General features: G+C 48.0%; 2 pseudogenes; both read right to left on the minus strand.

Annotated features, from left to right (window-relative positions):
• Positions 1-9,223, minus strand: part of LOC136464966 (DNA-directed RNA polymerase III subunit 2-like) — a 48,529-nt pseudogene extending 39,306 nt beyond the window's left edge.
• An 896-nt stretch (positions 9,224-10,119) lies between these two features.
• On the minus strand, positions 10,120-11,899 carry LOC136464952 (uncharacterized; annotated as a pseudogene).
• Positions 11,900-17,880: the final 5,981 nt, after the last annotated feature.

Below are 17,880 nucleotides of genomic sequence, written 5' to 3' on the forward strand. Positions count from 1 at the left end.
CAATAGGGGCTGAATTCACTAAGGGGATGGGCGAGGTGGAGACCCAGCAGCTGGAGGATGAGGTCAAGGATGCGGCGAAAAAGCTGGCCGGTGACATAGACCTGTTTGGCAAGACAGACGGCGATGGCGGAGCTCGGTGAGTTGCTCGGAGAGTATTATCTATAACATCTAGAGAGGGTAGTTAGAGCGCGCGAGAGCACAGAAAACATTTATGTATTTGTATAAATATTATAAAGTGCATGTTTATGCAACTTGCTCGTATTTGCGGCGAAAAATCATTGTAGTAATAACCCTAATGCAATTATACGTAGTATAAGAAGCATTCGAGCAGTTAGTTTGTTACTGAACTCTTTGGCCTTAGCTATCCCAAAGTCCATAACATCGAGCGCGGAGCCCGTGCACATGTAGGAGGAATAGGCGTCACCAAGGAACCACAGCCGACCACCCATAACGCAGAGCGCGGAGCCCGTAGCACATGTAGGGAGAGATTGGAGACTAGGTCTTCTCCATAGAGCGCAGAGCGAAACATGTGTTGCTCGGCGGTTGGTGAAATAACTTAGAGATAAACATAGTATAAGTGGCGTCCGAGCAGTTAGTTCTTTACTGAGCTCTCGGCCTTGGCTAGCCCATAGTCCAAAATGTCAAGCGCGGAGCCTGTGCATGTGTAGGAGGAATAGGCGTGACCAAGGAACCACAGCCGACCACCCATAACGCAGAGCGTGGAGCCCGTAGCACATGTAGGGAGAGATCAAAGACTGAGTCTTTTCCATAGAGAACATAACAGAACATATGCTGCTCGCTGATCGGCAAAATATGTTGGAGATATGGAGAAATGTGCTCGGCGATTTGGAGAAACATGTTTGGTGAAATACAATGGCAATTTGGAGAACTTGTTCGGCGAAATACGTTGGCGATTTTGTATTGGAGTTCATTATGAAGTAGCGTAGAGCTCGGCGACCGTAAGTGGAGATTAAACCGTAATGGAGAAAAAGTAGAGACAAATTATGGAGACCAAAGTTTTATTCATCACAAAGTGGAGAGTACATATCTGGAGCATTTTAGGGATAGGAACGTATGAGGTGCTTGATGTGCCATGAGTTGGGGACATCGATTCCGTCTAAGTCACATAGGCGATAAGACCCTAGTCGGGTAACCTCTTTGACGATGTAAGGCCCTTCCCAAGGGGAGGAGAGCTTATGCATCCCTTCGGTTTTTTATTTCCTGCGGAGAACAAGGTCACCGACAGCAAATGAACAACCTTTGATGTTGTGGTTGTAGTACCTCCGCAAGCCTTCTAGATACTTAGCTGTGCAGACACAAGTGATTAGGCATTCTTCCTTGGCCCTATCGACGTCCTCTATCCGAACAGCGGCGGCTTGCTCTTCATCATAATTTTCCACCCTAGGTGCTCGGAAGGCAATATCTGCTGGTAGTATGGCTTCTAATCCATAGACCAAGAAATATGGAGACACACCGGTGTTGCAACTAGCTTGAGTGCACAGTCCCCAGACCACAGCTGGTAGCCCCTTGAGCCATCTGCCCGGATGCTTTTATTCTTTCTGATATAGCCTCTTTTTGAGGGCATCAAGGATCATGTTGTTCGTCCGTTCGACCTGGCCGTTGGCTCTAGGATGGGTAATGGAGACGTATTTGATGGAGATGCACCAGTCTTCGCAGAAGTCCCAAAAGTGATGGCCAGTAAACGTAGTTCCAAGGTTGGTGATGATGCTGTTCGGGAGACCGAATCTGTGGATGATATCTTCAAAGAGATCGACTGCTTTCTTTGCAATAGCCGAGATGAGCGGTTTATACTTGATCCACTTGGAGAACTTGTCGATGGCGACGTATACGTACCAGAAACCACCTGGTGCTAGCTTGAAAGGCCCAATCATATCCAGTCCCTAGTATGCAAATGGCCAGGAAGCTGGGATGGTCTACAGCTCTTGTGCCAACATGTGTATTTGCTTGGCGAAAAATTGACATCCTTCACAACGTCGGACGAGGTCTTCTGCATCAGAGATGGCCATAGGCCAGTAAAAACCAGCTCAAAAAGCTTTGCCGACCAGTGTTCTCGAGGCCGCGTGGTTGCCGTAGGAACTAGAGTGAATTTCGAGAAGTAGCTTCACTCCATCTTCTTGGGTGATGCATTTTTGTATTATCCTTTGCTTGACACTTTTCCTCATCAAGTTGCCATCCACCAGCACGTAATGCTTGCTTCGATGAATTAGGTGTTCAATTTCAGTCTTATCGGTGGGTACTTCGGCGCTGGAGAGGTACTTGATGAACTGTTCCCTCCAATCAGCGGTCGGCGAAGGTACCGTAAGTACCAGCTACTCGGCGGAGGGAACTTCTTGAATTTCCTTATCTTCCTTAATGGATGGCGCTAGAAGATCTTGAACGAAGACCCCCGGCAGAATCGCGGCATGAGAGGAGCCTAACTTGGATAAGTGGTCGGCGAGCTGATTTTGATCGCGCACCACGTGGTGGTACTCGATACCATAGCATTTCCCTTCAAGCTTCCTGATTTCGGCGTAATATGCATCCATCTTCTCACTGGAGCAAGACCAGTCTTTATTGAGCTAGTTGATGACCAGCAAAGAGTCCTCGTATACCATGACACGTTTAACGATGAGCTCAACGGCTATGCGGAGTCCATGGAGACATGCTTCATATTCAGTGACATTATTAGAGGCCAAAAAATATATCCGGAGAACGTATTGGAACTTATCCTTGGTTGGCATGATGAACAGAATGCCTGCACCAGCACCATTGATGTTGAGAGCTCTATCAAAATACGTCACCTAGTGCTCGAGACAAGTAGCAGCGATAGACTCTTGAATCTTAGTCCACTCAGCGATGAAATCAGCAAGCACCTAAGACTTGATGGTAGGCCTGCTTCTGAATTTAATGGAGTAAGTGCCAAGCTCGACAACCCACTTAATGATACAACCATTAGCCTCTTTGTTGTGGAGAATGTCCCCTAGAGGGAACTCGGTGACCACAACGATCTTATAATACTCGAAGTAGTGGCGGAGCTTGCGCGATGTAATCAGGACGGCGTACAGTAGCTTCTGGACCTGAGGATAACGAGTCTTGGGTTCATTGAGAACCTCGCTGATGAAGTATACCAGACATTGCACCTTATAGGCGTGCACGGCCTCCTCGTGTTCGACCACAATGGCCATGCTAACAACGCGAGAAGTAGCGGCGATGTAGATTAGGAGAGTTTCGTCTGGCCATGGCGCTGTCATGATCGGAGGCTTTGTTAGGAACAACTTGAGCTACTCAAAAGCTATGCCTACCTCCTTCAACCAGGAAAAGCACTTGGAGGCCTTGAGGAGTTTGAAGAACAGTAGCCCTTTTTCGCCGAGGCGCGATATGAAGCGGCTTAAAGCAGCCATGCAGCCTATAAGCTTCTATATATCCTTGACGCATGTTGGTCGTTTCATGTTAGTGATGGCAGAAACCTTGTCAGGGTTGGGCTCAATGCCTCGTGCGCTGACTATGTAGCCTAGGAGTATACCGGATGGAACTCCAAAGATGCACTTTGAAGGGTTCAGCTTCCATCGGTACCATTTAAGGTTGGCAAATGTTTCTTCGAGGTCAGTGATAAGATCATCAGCGGTCTTGGACTTGATGACCACACCATCAATGTAAGCTTCGACATTGCGGCCAATCTGTTGATCGAGGCACATCTAGATAGCCCTTTGATAAGTCGCCCCGATGTTCTTTAGTCCAAAGGACATGGTGGTGTAGCAGTAGGCACCGAAGGGCATGATGAACGACGTCTTGATCTGGTCTTCTTCCTTGAGGGAGATCTGGTGATAGCCAGAGCAATAATCGAGGAAGGAGAGCAGTTCGCAGTCGGCGGTGGAGTCTACAACCTCATCTATCCAAGGCAGACTGAAGGGGTCTTTAGGGCAGTGTTTGTTAAGATCAGTGTAATCAAAGCACATTCTTTATTCTTTTTTGAATGAGAATAGGGTTTGCTAACCACTCAAGATGATACACTTCTTTTATGAATCCGGCAGCTAAGAGCCATTTTATTTCTACCCTAATAGCCTCCTTCTTGTCTGGCATGAATCGGTAGAGTTTCTGCTTGATCGGTTTGGCGGTCGGCGAGACATTCAAGGAGTGCTCGATCTTCTCTCATGGTACCCCCGGCATGTCTGCAGGTTTCCAAGCAAACACATTGATGTTGGCACGTAGAAAGGAGATGAGTGTGCTTTCCTATTTGGGGTCAAGGTGAGCCCCAATCTTCACGGTCTTGGAGGGGTCATCGAGGCCGAGGCTGACCTCCATTATTTTCTTGGACTTGGTGGAGGCGCGAGGAGGCTCCAGCTCTAGGATCTCCATGTCATCAACAGGCACCATCTTCGCTTCGGTGACCACGCTGGCCATCTGGATGGAGAGGTCGGTGGCTTCGGCGAGGGCGAGACTCTCTGTCTCACAGGCGTAGGCGATGGAGAGGTAGGCCCGCAAGGCCAGGACTCCTATAGGCAAAGGCATCTTCAGCACCAGATACGCGTAGTGCGGTATAGCCATGAACTTGGCCAGAGCTGGCCGACCAAGTATGGCATGGTAGGCGGTGTTGAAGTCGGTGACGTAGAAGTTGATGTGCTCGACATGGTAGTTGCTTGTCGTGCCGAACTGTACTGGTAGGGTGATCTCTCCAAGTGGTTTGAATGCCCTGCTAGGTACCACACCCCAGAAGGAGGAGTCTGAGGGTGTGAGATCTATCATCCCGAGGCCCAACTCCTTTAGGGCTCCAGCGAAGAGGAGATTCAGAGCGCTCCCACCATCGCAGAGCACTTTTCTGAAATGCACCTTCTGGACGGTTGCATCGAGGATGAGGGGGAAATACCCTATGTAGGGGATGTCCGCCCACTAGTCAGCCCTACTGAAGGTGATGGGGACCTCAGACCATGGGCGATAGCTAGGGTCAGCGGCGACGTCTTCCATAGTGACGGCGAGCACCTACCGGGCGGCGAGCTTCCGTTCTCTTCTGCTCTTGGTGGAGGTGAGGCCCCCAAAGATGGTGGTGACCACCTTGTCGTGGTCCTGAAAGGTATTGTTATTGCCCCTAGGTGGCCAGCAACCTCTAGCTCCGTCATTGGTGTCGTTGTCCAGCTTTTTGTCCTAGAACTCCTTAGCCAAACCGAGGCAATCCTTCATCTTATGTCTGGTGTTCTTGTGGAGAGGGCATGGGCCATCAAGGATCTTCTTGTATTGCTCATCGTAGTTGTGCTTGGCATGAGGTTCATTGACGGCGGTGACGATGTGGTCTTGATGGCGGCGGTGATTTTGGCCAGACTTGGGTCCTTCTTGCCGATCATGACCGCTGTCACGATGGTAACTGCGGTCGTCGTAGCAGCAGCCGTTGTAGCATCGGTCATCGGGGCGGTCGTCATAGCGGTGTGTTGGGCGATGCATGCCTGCATCCTCATTGAAGCGCACCTCGGCTTCCTCGGCGTTGGCGTACTGGTTGGCGGTCGTGATCATCTCGCCAATACCTATGGGCGACTTGCAGTTGAACTTGGAGCGAAGCTCACGGTGGTGGAGTCCTCGGATAAAGGCAGTGATGACCTCAGCTTCCGTGATGTTGGGAATAGAATTCCTCATCTCGAAAAAATATCGGATGTAGCTACAGAGGAGCTCAGATGACTTCTGGTTAGCCATGTAATTATCGGTGAAGACTTTTTTCAGCTCTTCCTAGGATCCGATGGAGTCCGGGGCAAGGCTTGTAAACCAGCTCATGGCGGCTGGCGTAAGCATGATGGGAAAATAGTTCACCATGACACTGGTGTCTCCTCCGGTGGTGCGGACAGCAGTGGCGTAAGCCTGTAGCCACTGTGTTGGATTCATCCTTCCTTCATAGGGCTCGACCCTGGTGATTTTAAAACCATGGGACCATTGAAGTGTTCGGAGCGCCCTCGTGAATGCTGGGGGCCCTTTAGGGTTGTCGGTGCCATCGTCTGCAGCGTTGCCGGCGGCGAGTGGCTCAAGAGCTAAGTCCAGGTTACCGTACTCTCGCTCATACTCCTGGCGGTGGCGTACTTCTTCTTCATGGCGACCTAAGTGGCATTCGTCGATACGTTGTCGTGCATCTTGGAGATTGTTGAGGTGCACTCGGACGTCCTAGTCGACCTCCTTGTTGTGTTGGCGGTGATGTTCGTTGCGGTTGCCCCTAGCTCCACCCTATAGGGGCTGCCTATAGTCGCGGTGCTAGTTGGTGAAGTGACTTGGGCGGCGATCGGATCTTGTGGCGACTGATCAGCGAATCGAGGTTGTGGAGTAAGGTCTCTGATCCTGGTAGATCTCATTGACCTGGCAATGCACCGCGTTAAGCATTGCGACGACCTTAGCGACCTCTGGTGTCTATGGGAGCCAGGCGAGCTCGTTGGCAGCCACGGCTAGGTTGGCGCTTGGCATCTTGTAGACGTCGTGGCCGTCAACACGGACAAACTCGTCGTCGAGGTTGCGTTGGAGTGGTCTTCCTTGTGAGTCAAGCTATTGCTCGACCCTTGCAAGGACAATCTCGTTTGCTTGGCGCTGTGTGCGGTTGATGTTCTGGTTCTCGCGAGCGGCGCGTTCCTCCTCGATTTCGCCATTCCGAGAGGGGCTGTCGACACAGACGTTGAAGATTGCACCGCCACGGAACGGAGGGGGAAGAAGTAGTTCAGTGGTCGTTTCGGCGACTGTTTCCGTAGAGCCCTAGGACTCAGAGTCCGGATTCTCCTCCGGGATGGTCTGGAGGGACGCTCCGGAGCGTCGGCTGACGTGGAGCATGTTGACGGCTGGCGGAGGCTGGTCAGCGATCTGGTCGATAGAAGGATGGAAATTTCCAACCTGGTCGATGAATCTGCCCCTTATGGCATCTTGGTAAGCGGCAACAGCGTTGGTGAACCTGAAGGGTAGGGCTGTAATCCCTAGAGTTTCCTGAGCAGCCTCTGATAGATCTAGATCGGAGGATGGTCAGCGTTGAACTAGAGTGTCCAGAGCTGATTCGGCGATGGAGAGGCAATCGGCGAGCTTCAGACCAACCCGATCGATGGATGCGATCAGATCGTCATTGTTGATCTGCCTTCTCTGGTAGCGAGGAAGCGGGCGGTGAGTCGTCGATGAAGGCGACCTCGGAGGCAGTTCTGAGATCGGATCTGCAGTCACAGTTGCGGGGGTGATCAGCACAGAATTGATCTACACTGGCTCGAGGAGCTCTCCGACTCCATCAGCATTGATGATCCACGAGATGGATCCGACCATGAAGATCTGGCCGAGCTGCGGGAGGGACGAAGAGCCTGCGGAAAAAAGCCATCTTGTTCGATAAGGAAAACAACACGCACACCCCTACTTGGCGCGTCAACTGTCGACAGAATATCATCGGCAGTCCTCCGAGGGGTATCCCACGAAGGTAGATTGATCGGCAGAGAAGCGTGTGATCAAGAGCAAGAAGACAGCAGAGACACACGAGTTAGACAGATTCAGGCCGTCAATATGACGTAATACCCTACTCCTGTAGTATGTTGGTTTGTATTAGCTATCGTATGATATTGTGTGAGTTTGGAGGGGGTCCCTGCCCGTCTTATATAGTCCGGGGAGCAGGGTTACAAGTCAGTTAGATCTGAGAGATAACCGGAAAGTAATAACAGATTACAGGAATCTTGGGATCATACGTATCCTAACAGATCTCGTAGTATCTTTAGGATATCTTCCCGGTGTCTTGCGGGAGGCGCCGAGCAGAGTTGTGCCCCGCAAGGCTTCGTCTTGTGGGCTGGGCCGCCCCTGGGGGCGCAGTCCATGTAGTCTGCCGTGGGTATCCGGGGTCGTACCCCCACAACCTTCCTTTACTATCGATGTCGATAATAATACGATTCTTTGATAGCTGTTCTTGTATTAGAATAACCTGAAAAGGAACAAATATCTCAAGATTATTGGTGCACAAAAGAAGCACGGGAAACAGGTGCAACAAAACTAAAAGCACTTGAGCTAGCCCTGTAACTAATGGGTTCATAGGTTCAGCAATACTCTTTTTGGATTAAAAAAATGCATTGTTCCTTTCAGGTACCTTCTCGGTCCCTTTGACAATAAAGTAGCCACCAGGATCAAGAGGGCACTCACCTAGGAACACAATGGTGAAACCATCAGGATAAACAGTAAGATAAACGATAAGCATTTCAGAAATAGACTAACCGAGTCTTGCTAGCTCAGCTTCATCCCTTCCATGCAGAATACATGTATAACTTCTAAGCATGATGGGCATGTAGCCAATAAGAATATTCTTCAGAGGAGCAAGTTAAGAAGGGCAAGTATAGTTAAAAAAAAAACCACGTCAAGCGTGTAGAAGTTACTTAAAGCAGACTAATGGGTACCTTCTCCTGCGGTTTTTGCTGCTTACCTACGGTATATTCGACATCAACTCTTATAGGAGCAGAATAACTGAAGGTAGAAATGAAAAGATCAGAGCTGTTATCATGAGAAGTGATAAATCAGCAGGAAGCATGCACTGAGAAAACTGCCCTGCCAGAGTACCAACAAGATGAACAGGCTATGAGTTTGGCAAAGATGCAAGGCTGGCTTTCCGTTTCACATAATCAGATTATCCATCCGAAGTTATTGACGGGTTGATTTAATGCAAACAGATAGATACATTATGAATCTGGGCGTGATCGGAGGCTTACGTGCGGTCAGTAAGGCGGCAAAAGTGCGGCGTGATAGCTTCGATTTTGTAATCCACTTGAACGAAGGGCGTGCCAACATATACTTTGGTGTACCTGGACGGAATTGAATTACAGTGGGCGGGCAGAAACAGATAGGTACACAGCACGCACAGGAGAAGAGAATTATCAGAATCGGGCATGAAAACAAAACAAGCTACGGTAATGTATAGACGATTGCTGAAGAGCAGTACTGTCACTGTGGAATGAATGAATAGAATAGAACAGACCATAATACATACGCAACAGACATACTTAAGGTAAATGTTTGGGTCATTGCGCGCTTCCATGCGATTGTTTGCCTCGATGATCTTCCTGATTCCCCTGGTGATGAAGTAGTTGAAGGAGTCAATGTGCTCCTTGACGAGGCCTCGGACCTTGAGGAACGCGGGGAGCAGCGCGAACTTGTCGACGGGGTTGGTGACTGGCGCGGCCAGCGAGCGGTAGGACGGTTGCTGCGCCTCCAGCTCCTTCATGGCCGCGCCGTCGTCACCTAGGGCTTGCTGGTGCTCGTCCGCCGCGGCAGCCACCGTCATCTACCCCACCCTATAATACATCGAGACAATTGCTAAAATAGGACTCCCAAACATGTGCCTTTGCTCAAATAGGACTCCTAACGTTGGCTTTGCTCAAATAGGACTCGAAACGTTGTCACTTTGTTATAATGACATTTTGACACTTTTAATCACATTTGTCATCTCAAATACATGTATTTTGCCTTGAGCTGACTATTTTGCCCTTAGGCCTTTAAAACACGTGACTGCTGGCCGCTGCCTGGGCTGGATGGCCGGCCGCCTGGCCATGGCTTGGCTGGCCCGCAAAATGGCACATATAGCAATCAGGTAAATTTCTCTTTGGTTAACTAAAGAAGGGTTGTACAGGGAGAAAAAAAACTAAAACTAGACACCACAGTGTTGTGATTGCACAACTTATTTGAACTAACAGGTTCCAAAGAAAACATGTACCAAATGCATATAGGAAATAAGGAATATTTAAAACCTAACTAATTAGACAGATTACGCCAGGGCTCATAGAACATAGATAATGGCCACACCATGGATTTATTTCAATAAGATCAACATACCCGAAGAGAGGAAATCTCCAGCTCATCGTATAGAGTAATCTGCATTGAAAGAAAGTTACGGATGTTAATTGATAAACTGATTGGTGATGTAATATGAGATGTTTGAACCCTTCTTATTTGTCAAGATCAAATTGACATCCAAGTAAATTTTGATACAAATTGCATAATAGTGGTAATTAGTGCTTGCGAAGTTCATATCATAAAACCATGATTCTAGCAATTACAAGTTCATCGCATAAGACTATAATTTAGTTTAAAACAAGATCCAAGTCATTAAATAAATCATGAGCAGTTTACATCTTATCACACAACTAAAGTAATTCATCCAATATGTAGCTTCCTCTTCGGTGTCATCTTCTTGGGTGCTGCAGCGGTAGACATCCTCATGGGACTATTGGTGTCAACTTGTGAAGATGTGCCCTCCCCTAATAACGTCGCAAGCATGCTGCACATAAATTTAATACGACAATTAGATGTTTGGAAAAATTAGTGTATGGTAAATATGTCAATTTCTATATTTATAATTTTTTACCTTCTTGTGACCCTTCCTGGACTATCACGTAGAATTTCTTCTCTAGTCGGCCTCCGTGGAGTGCTAGGTTCCGCTGGCTGTATTGTAACATTTTTCCTTGGTTGCCTACGCTTTCTAGACAATCAAAGATAACAACCACAAACTTGAGCAATCCAACTTAATCAGAAAAAAAAATCCAAGTTAATCAGCAAAGCAAAGTTCATAGTTCTTATATGCATATATATGCTAGTGGCCTCATATACGTACTGCATGCATGCATATATGCATATATATACAAGATTGAAATACATGATTCTATTTACTTCAGGCCGTGCTTAGTCGCAAAGGAAATACATGTACAGACTAAACAATTGATCACAAAGGAAATACATGTACAGACTAAACAAAGTTGTGGAATGTACATACTATTTACCTCTTTTTTGCAGTCCCATTGAGCGGGCACTTGGAACTAGCTTGCCTATGACCTTTTTCTCCGCATCTTTTTCAAGTTATAGGTCCTCTGATCATCTTTTTTCCCTTTGCATTTGTTGGAGCAGTATCATTGTCACATCCCTTCTCACCCTCCATCTCATTGCTAAATTTTCCATCTTTGGAACCTTTCTTCTTGTGTCCACCTTCCATCCATCCCTTGATTCTTAGTTTCCTCAATCTTCCAGGAGGTAATTTAGCTAGAGGTGCACCAACTAAAAAAGGTAGGTCGACTTCTGGCCATTGTGTTTTATCTGTCATCGGTTCAATCTCTCTTCCATAAGCCGCCCTAAACTTATTCACCGAGTAGTAGTCATGCACGAACTGTTCTAGGTCAATTCCCCTTTGGCGGGTTACATAGGCCAATACATGCTGACATGGCTTACCAGTGTGCTGCCATTCTTGACAAGTACAAGTCCTTTGCTCTAACTTGACAATGTGTCTCACAGAAACGCCGCTGCTATGGTCCCACACCTCTGCACTCCAATTAGAACATTTCACAATTTTCAAGTGTCCCAAACCTCTAGTATTTGCTCTTAGCTGAACCATAATAGCTGGGAGAATCCTGCCCTCAGATAGCATGTATGCAATAATTCTTCTCTTGTGCCACAGTACCATGATCATTTCTCTGATCTTATCAGCAAGGTCAGCAACAGGTAGGTCCTTATGGTCTCTAATCCAGTTATTAAATGACTCAGCAATGTTACTAGTTATGTAGTCACACTTAATGTCTGGATTGAAACCACACCTATACCATAGAAGCTTGTGATTGGCCTGTAACCATTGCACTGCTTCTGATGACTCACTTAGCATTTTTGCTAAATTGTCATAGAAAATCTCCTCTCTGTAAGCTCTAGCAGCAGGATATATCTGGACAAACCCTCTAAATCTCTTTTTGAAGTTTCTGGCTAGATGATAAAAGCATTCCCTTTGCTCTGCATTTGGGAATACATTCTTCACTGCATTCTCTAAGCCTTTGCAAGCATCAGAACATATAGCAAGTAGTGGAGGATCACCTATAGCCTTCTTCAACTGTTCCATGAACCAAGTCCAGTTGACTGTTGTCTCAGAAGCAATGAAGCCATAAGCAACTGGATACATCCAATTGTGACCATCAACTGCTACAGCTGCGGCCAAGTGACCATTCCACCTTCCATTAAGGGCTGTAGCATCTATGCTCAAATGAGGCCTACAACCTTCCAAGAAACCATCAATACATGGTTTAAGAGCACAGAAAAAATGGTGGAAATATACCTCACCATCTACCTCAAGAACATCAATCTCAACTACACTCCCGGGCCTCCGCTTCTCGACCTCGGCCTTCCACCTATATAGCAGCTGAAAACTCTCTGACCATTTGCCATAAACCTCATCAAGAGCTTTTGCTTTACCCCGCCACACAGTGTCATATGCAATTTCACACTTGTGATCTGTCTCCAACCTCTTTTGCAGTTCCCTAGCACCAATATTTGGTTCAGCTCTAAGTATACTCGCAGCCCAAAGAGCTACCCACTTGCAACTTGGAGTTGTAGTTGCCATCCTCATGCTAGACACACATGTATGGTCATTGACTAAGACGGTAACCTGCAAGAAAAAATAAATCAATGAGATATATAGTGTACTGTTGCATCATATATAGCACAAAAAAATCAAGGACTTCTCAATCATATATAAACACATATGAAATAATGCACGTTCACAGCAGCTAGGAAAGTAGACAATCAAGCACAGGAGCATGCACACGTCCGGCCAATCAAGTAGTACCAAATGAATCGTACAGAGGCATGCAAGCATATATGTATATATAGTACTACATGGCAGTAAAACACTTTCATCCAGGCAATTAAACACAGGCAATGTAGAATTAATGAAATAAGCCCTGTATACCTCCGTTGTAGCACTGCCTTGCAGTTTTCTGCCATTTATCCTCCAAATGCAAGGGCGATCTTCATCACCGGAATTGCAATAAGCCCTATATACCGTCTTAGTTGACTTCTCTACTCGTAAATGGAACTCCTTGTTGATGGCAAATTGCCGAACTACCAGCTTGAACTCCTCCATTGTTGGGTACATTGTCCCTACCTCCATTGATGGGTTCTTCTTATCATACGTAATGACCATCTCACCGGGTACGGCATCACTAGTAGGGATGGCAGCACCATCAATATCTTGCCCAAGCGCAGTATCATTCACTTGTTCATCCATTCGGCAACCAAAGCCTTGTGTAGGTACATTTATTGACTCATTTGTTGTGCCCTCTTCTGTCAAGCCTAAAAACTCACACATCCGGCTCTCGCTCATAACTTCAATTCGACCTTCATCATCATGTGTTTCCACAATTTGTAATGTTGCCCAATCAACTTTTCCTATAGTTTCCACATCATTCACTTCGGACATATAAACAAGCCAAACCTAGTTTTATTTCTGTACGGTACTTGTACTGAAAAAAAAAAGATCTAGTGGATGCAATATATACCTTTGCACTTGAAGAACATGAATGTTGCACTCTCTTGCCGGATGAGGAGCAGTAGGCAGAAGTGACCTTGCTAGGGCTAGAGCATCGATGGAGGCCTCCACTGCTGGCTGCAGGCCATCGGTTGCCCCAGCCTGGGAAGCTTGGCCATCAGGTGCCGCGGCCAGGGCACCGGGCGACGTCGAGGCTAGAGCATCGAGCGACGCCACGGCTAGGGCACTAGGCACAGCCTCGGCTAGGGCACCACGCGTGGCCAGGGCTTCGGTTGCCTCCAAGTCCATGGCCGGTGGCGTCGACAGGGAAGGAGGGGTAGCGGGAGGGAGGAACGCCGAGGCCAGAGCACCGGGCAATGCCGTGGCTAGGGCACCAAGCGTGGCCTCGGCACCACGCATGGCCAGGGCTCCACCACGCGCGGCCAGGCCTCCACCACGCGCGGCCAGGGATTCACCAGCGGGAGGGAGGAACGCCGAGGCCAGAGCACTGGGCGACGCCATGGCTAGGGCACCAGGCGCGGCCTCGGCACCATGCGTGGCCAGGGCTCCACCATGCGTGGCCAGGGATTCACCACTCGCGGCGGCGTCGGTTGCCTCCAAGTCCATGCCCGGCGGTGTCCAGCAAGAAGGAGGAAGGAAGAAGGAACGACGTACGGAAGAAGGAACGACGGAAGATGTTCTCGTCGGCCAGGGCTCCAAGTCCACAGATAGATTAAAATACTAGAAGGGCAATACAGTCAATATGAGAAAATACATGTATTTGAGTTTTGGAATATGATTAAAAAGTTGTTAAAATGTCATTATAACAAAGTGACAACGTTTCGAATCCTATTTGAGCAAAGCCAACGTTAGGAGTCCTATTTTAGCAAAGGCACATGTTTGGGAGTCCTATTTTAGCAATTTTCTCATAATACATCAGTTAGAATAAATCTACAGCCACACAATAAATGTCTGCTCCACGGTCATGACCAATGCTACATCCACACCCATGAATGCACCCAGAAAATATAACATCATCAAAACGGATACACCAGATTATCTCTTAGTTATTCTCTCTCATTACTCATCCAAATCCGATGGCTTATGTTTAGTGTGTCTGCCCTCCATCGCCCTCCTGCGGACCTCCCACGCGCATGCGCCTGCAGGTCAGGCTCGCATTGATTTTGGTTGCCCCTCCTCTCCTCTCCCCCACGCGCGACTCGCGACTCCTCCTCTCCTCTCCCCTACGGACGAATCCTAGACGCAAAGGCGTCGGCGACGGCTTGGGCCCCAGACGCGGAGAAGGCAGCGGTGGTGCGAGCCCCGGACGCCGAGGCGGCATCAGCGTCAGCGGTGGCACGAGCCCCGAACACAGAGGCGGCGTCGACGGCGCAAGCCCCGGACGCGGAGGTGACCGCCATGTTTCACCACCGTGTGCTCGCCGCATCTCGCAACCATCGCGAGGGCGAGAACAGCCGGCGCGAGCGCAACCACCTAGACCGCCTCCACAACATCCTCGCCTACGACCACGAGGCATGTAGACTACTCTCATCAGTGCTCTGTCATCTACTGTTGTTGTCTCTTCTCTCCCGTATTAACTTTGTCCCCCACTTGCTCCATGATTAGATCTGAAGAAGCTCTGAATGTATGTGCATGCACACATCATGGTTGCGTACAGTTTTGGTATGTACTGATTTGAGTAGATCTGAAATTTATAATGGTTGGTAGCCTGTGTCACTCATTTCTAATACTTTGTTTTGATTAATCACTGGTTTGAGTAGCTTATTTGTGAAAACATTTTAGAATGTTCTATGAACAAGGACACTTAAAATCATGTTGTACATGTTAAGTGTAGTTTATTCTGCAACATTACAGTGAGATTCTTGGCTGCACTTTGTAATTGATGCATGTGGTTTTGTCTCCTAAGGACATTGTGGAAGTGATAGGGTTGATGGATATGTTACTGTTGGTGACTTATTACTTTTTCATATATACAGAATATATGCATGGATATCAATTTTAGCTGGAGGGAAACTGTGGTTTTCCATGTGCTTCTTATTTGGGTACTCCACAGGTGGAGCTATTGTTTTGAAGGTAAAGCAAAGCTACACTCACTTTAATGATTTGAATGAAATGAAATAACATGTCTTTGGTTAATTGTTGTTCTCTTGAATTTTCAGATAGTCAAGGAACGTTTGAAGCAATTAACTACGATTAGTTCAACCTCATGGTCTTGGACACGGTGCTACCGCTGCCGCCTCGCCTCGCTGCAGCAGCTCCTGCCTTGGGCAGCGTCGTCCCATCCCCATCTGTGTTCATCTCCCGCGTGGCGCCACACCTGTTTGGAGATATTCAAGGAAAAGTCAAGTAGTTAGGTGAAAAGTTTCCGATAATCAAAGGTCTTCTTGCTAATATTTTGATCCCTTCTTTGCACGCTGCAGCACTAATTTTTTATTATGCTATGATGCAATTGTATTACTCGCTGCTATGTAATACTACTTTTCCCATAGACTCCCTGCAGCCACTGTGTTAGAACATCCATATAATTATGCCTATCCATCCTTGCAGGCGTCATTGAGCGGAAGAAATCAAAGACACTATAATTCTTTCAGCAGTGATTGCGGCCTGCACAGTCTTTTTTATTATTTACTGGCTTTCAAAATGATGGGATCTCACCTGAAAGAAACTTCCTAGATCTCCCTTCTTGCAAACTTCTACTGCAGGTCTGCATTTGAGCTCAGCCCTCCTAATTCCTGGTATGCAATGACTTGTTTGATACAAGGACTTGGGAACTAATATTTATGATAGAGGTTGGTTTTGCTTCAAATTAGCTTGTAGTCGGATTCTATTTATGTCCAGTTCTATTCTATTTTCAATTCAGAGTTCTCAATGCATGATTGCTTGCAGGGAAATCAAAGCTAGAAAGGAGCCATCATATAGAGATTCTGTAAGGTGTGGCCTTCCTATTTCATGGTGGGCTATTGACTTATTGATATGGCATTCTAGAAAACTAAATCCTCGGAGAACACTGCCAGATGCAAAGTAACTTTTCACATGCCATATGTTTCATTCACGAGAACACTACCCAGTGCTTGCTTTATCACCGACGGTTATCAATCATATTATTGTCATGGTTGTTAATATGGCTTGAAACAGATGATGCTAAGACTCTATAGATTGTAATTGTCGGTGCAGAAAGTGACCAACACGTAAATATTTGTAGTTTTGTCGTACGTTGTGATCGGAGGTGGCCTAGCACTCAATGACACAGGGTTTATACTGGTTCAGGCAACGTGCCCTATGTCTAGTTTGAGTTGGTCGGTGACTTTATTCCTAAGCCCAGGTGCTCGAAGTTTGCAGTGAGGTTACAAACGAGAAGGAGAAAGATGGGGGGTACAAGAGGTCCGGTCGGACTCCGATCAGAAGAGCCGAGAGCGACGGGAGCTCGGCTATGAGCTAAGTGTTCGAGCGTGTGCTCGTGGTTTGAACCTGGTGGTTTTGCTATTGTGTCCTAGTGAACTTGATCGATCTAATGAATCTACCCTATTGGGAGAGAGCGCATCCCCTTTTATAGATAAAGGGGATGGCCTTACAAGTAAGAGGGAGAGAGTATGTATTCTACTAAGCCTTGTTGCCCACACCGGTGGGTACAGGACGATGGTAGGCGCCCACAATACTATTGAATGTCGACGCCTGCCACATTGTTGATACCTAGAGACATGCAAGGGGTCTTACCATGTTCGCATGGTATGGTTAATGCCGGCGCCCACAACACTGTTGATGCCCAGAGGCATGTGGGGGGAGCCTTACCATATGGGAGTTAATGGTGCCCATAATACTGTAGGAGAAAATGTCGGCGCCTACAGCACTGCTTGGGTTCTGTCGTGCCAGGAGGGTCGCAGGGTACTGCCTGGCAGGTGCGTAGGGTATGGTCCCTGGTATTATGGTTTGCTTGTGCGCCCTGTCTTACTTTCTCTGTCCGTTCCCTGGTCCTTACCGAGCGGGCGTCCCTGGTCGGTTAGTCCTAGTCGGCTCTGAATGTGCCAGTTGGAGAAGATCAGTGAGTAGGGGTTTGGTGCATCCCTAGTCGGAGACGCAGGTCGGAGTCAGAAGTAGTGCTTTGGCCAGGCCTTTCGGTCGGAGAGGCCGTCTGGAGGCGGGCTGGAGACCGAAGCGAGTGCTCCGGTCAGAGAGGTGGGCTGGAGTCAAAAAACGGGCGTCGTTCCTCCTCGTCCAGACCTTTCGGTCAATGATTGGATCGCCCTTCTAACCTATCGTTTAGGTAGTTGGGCTGGCCCATGAGTTGCGTGTTTGCTTGCAACGTTGCCTGCGGTGCCGAGCCTTTGTTGGGAAGCTGGTCCATGAGGGACTTATGAACCTGACAGGAGCCCCCGGGTAGAATCGTCTGGGGGGTTTTGTCTTGATGGCGGGTGCGCATGAGCGCACCCATGGGTGTAGCCCCTGAGCCCCCGGGTGATTCGGGCAGAATTGTTTAGGAGGTTTCGTGTTGCCAGCGGAGGAAGTTTTGTTTCGTTAGCGGGTGTGCGTGAGCGCACCCACGGGTGTAGCCCCTGAGCCCCCGGGTGATTCGGGCAGAATCGTCTGGGGGTTTTGTCAGCAGGTGTGCGTGCGTGTTT

Source organism: Miscanthus floridulus, chromosome 7 (genome assembly GCF_019320115.1).
Source record: "Miscanthus floridulus cultivar M001 chromosome 7, ASM1932011v1, whole genome shotgun sequence".
In the NCBI taxonomy this organism is placed as follows: domain Eukaryota; kingdom Viridiplantae; phylum Streptophyta; class Magnoliopsida; order Poales; family Poaceae; genus Miscanthus; species Miscanthus floridulus.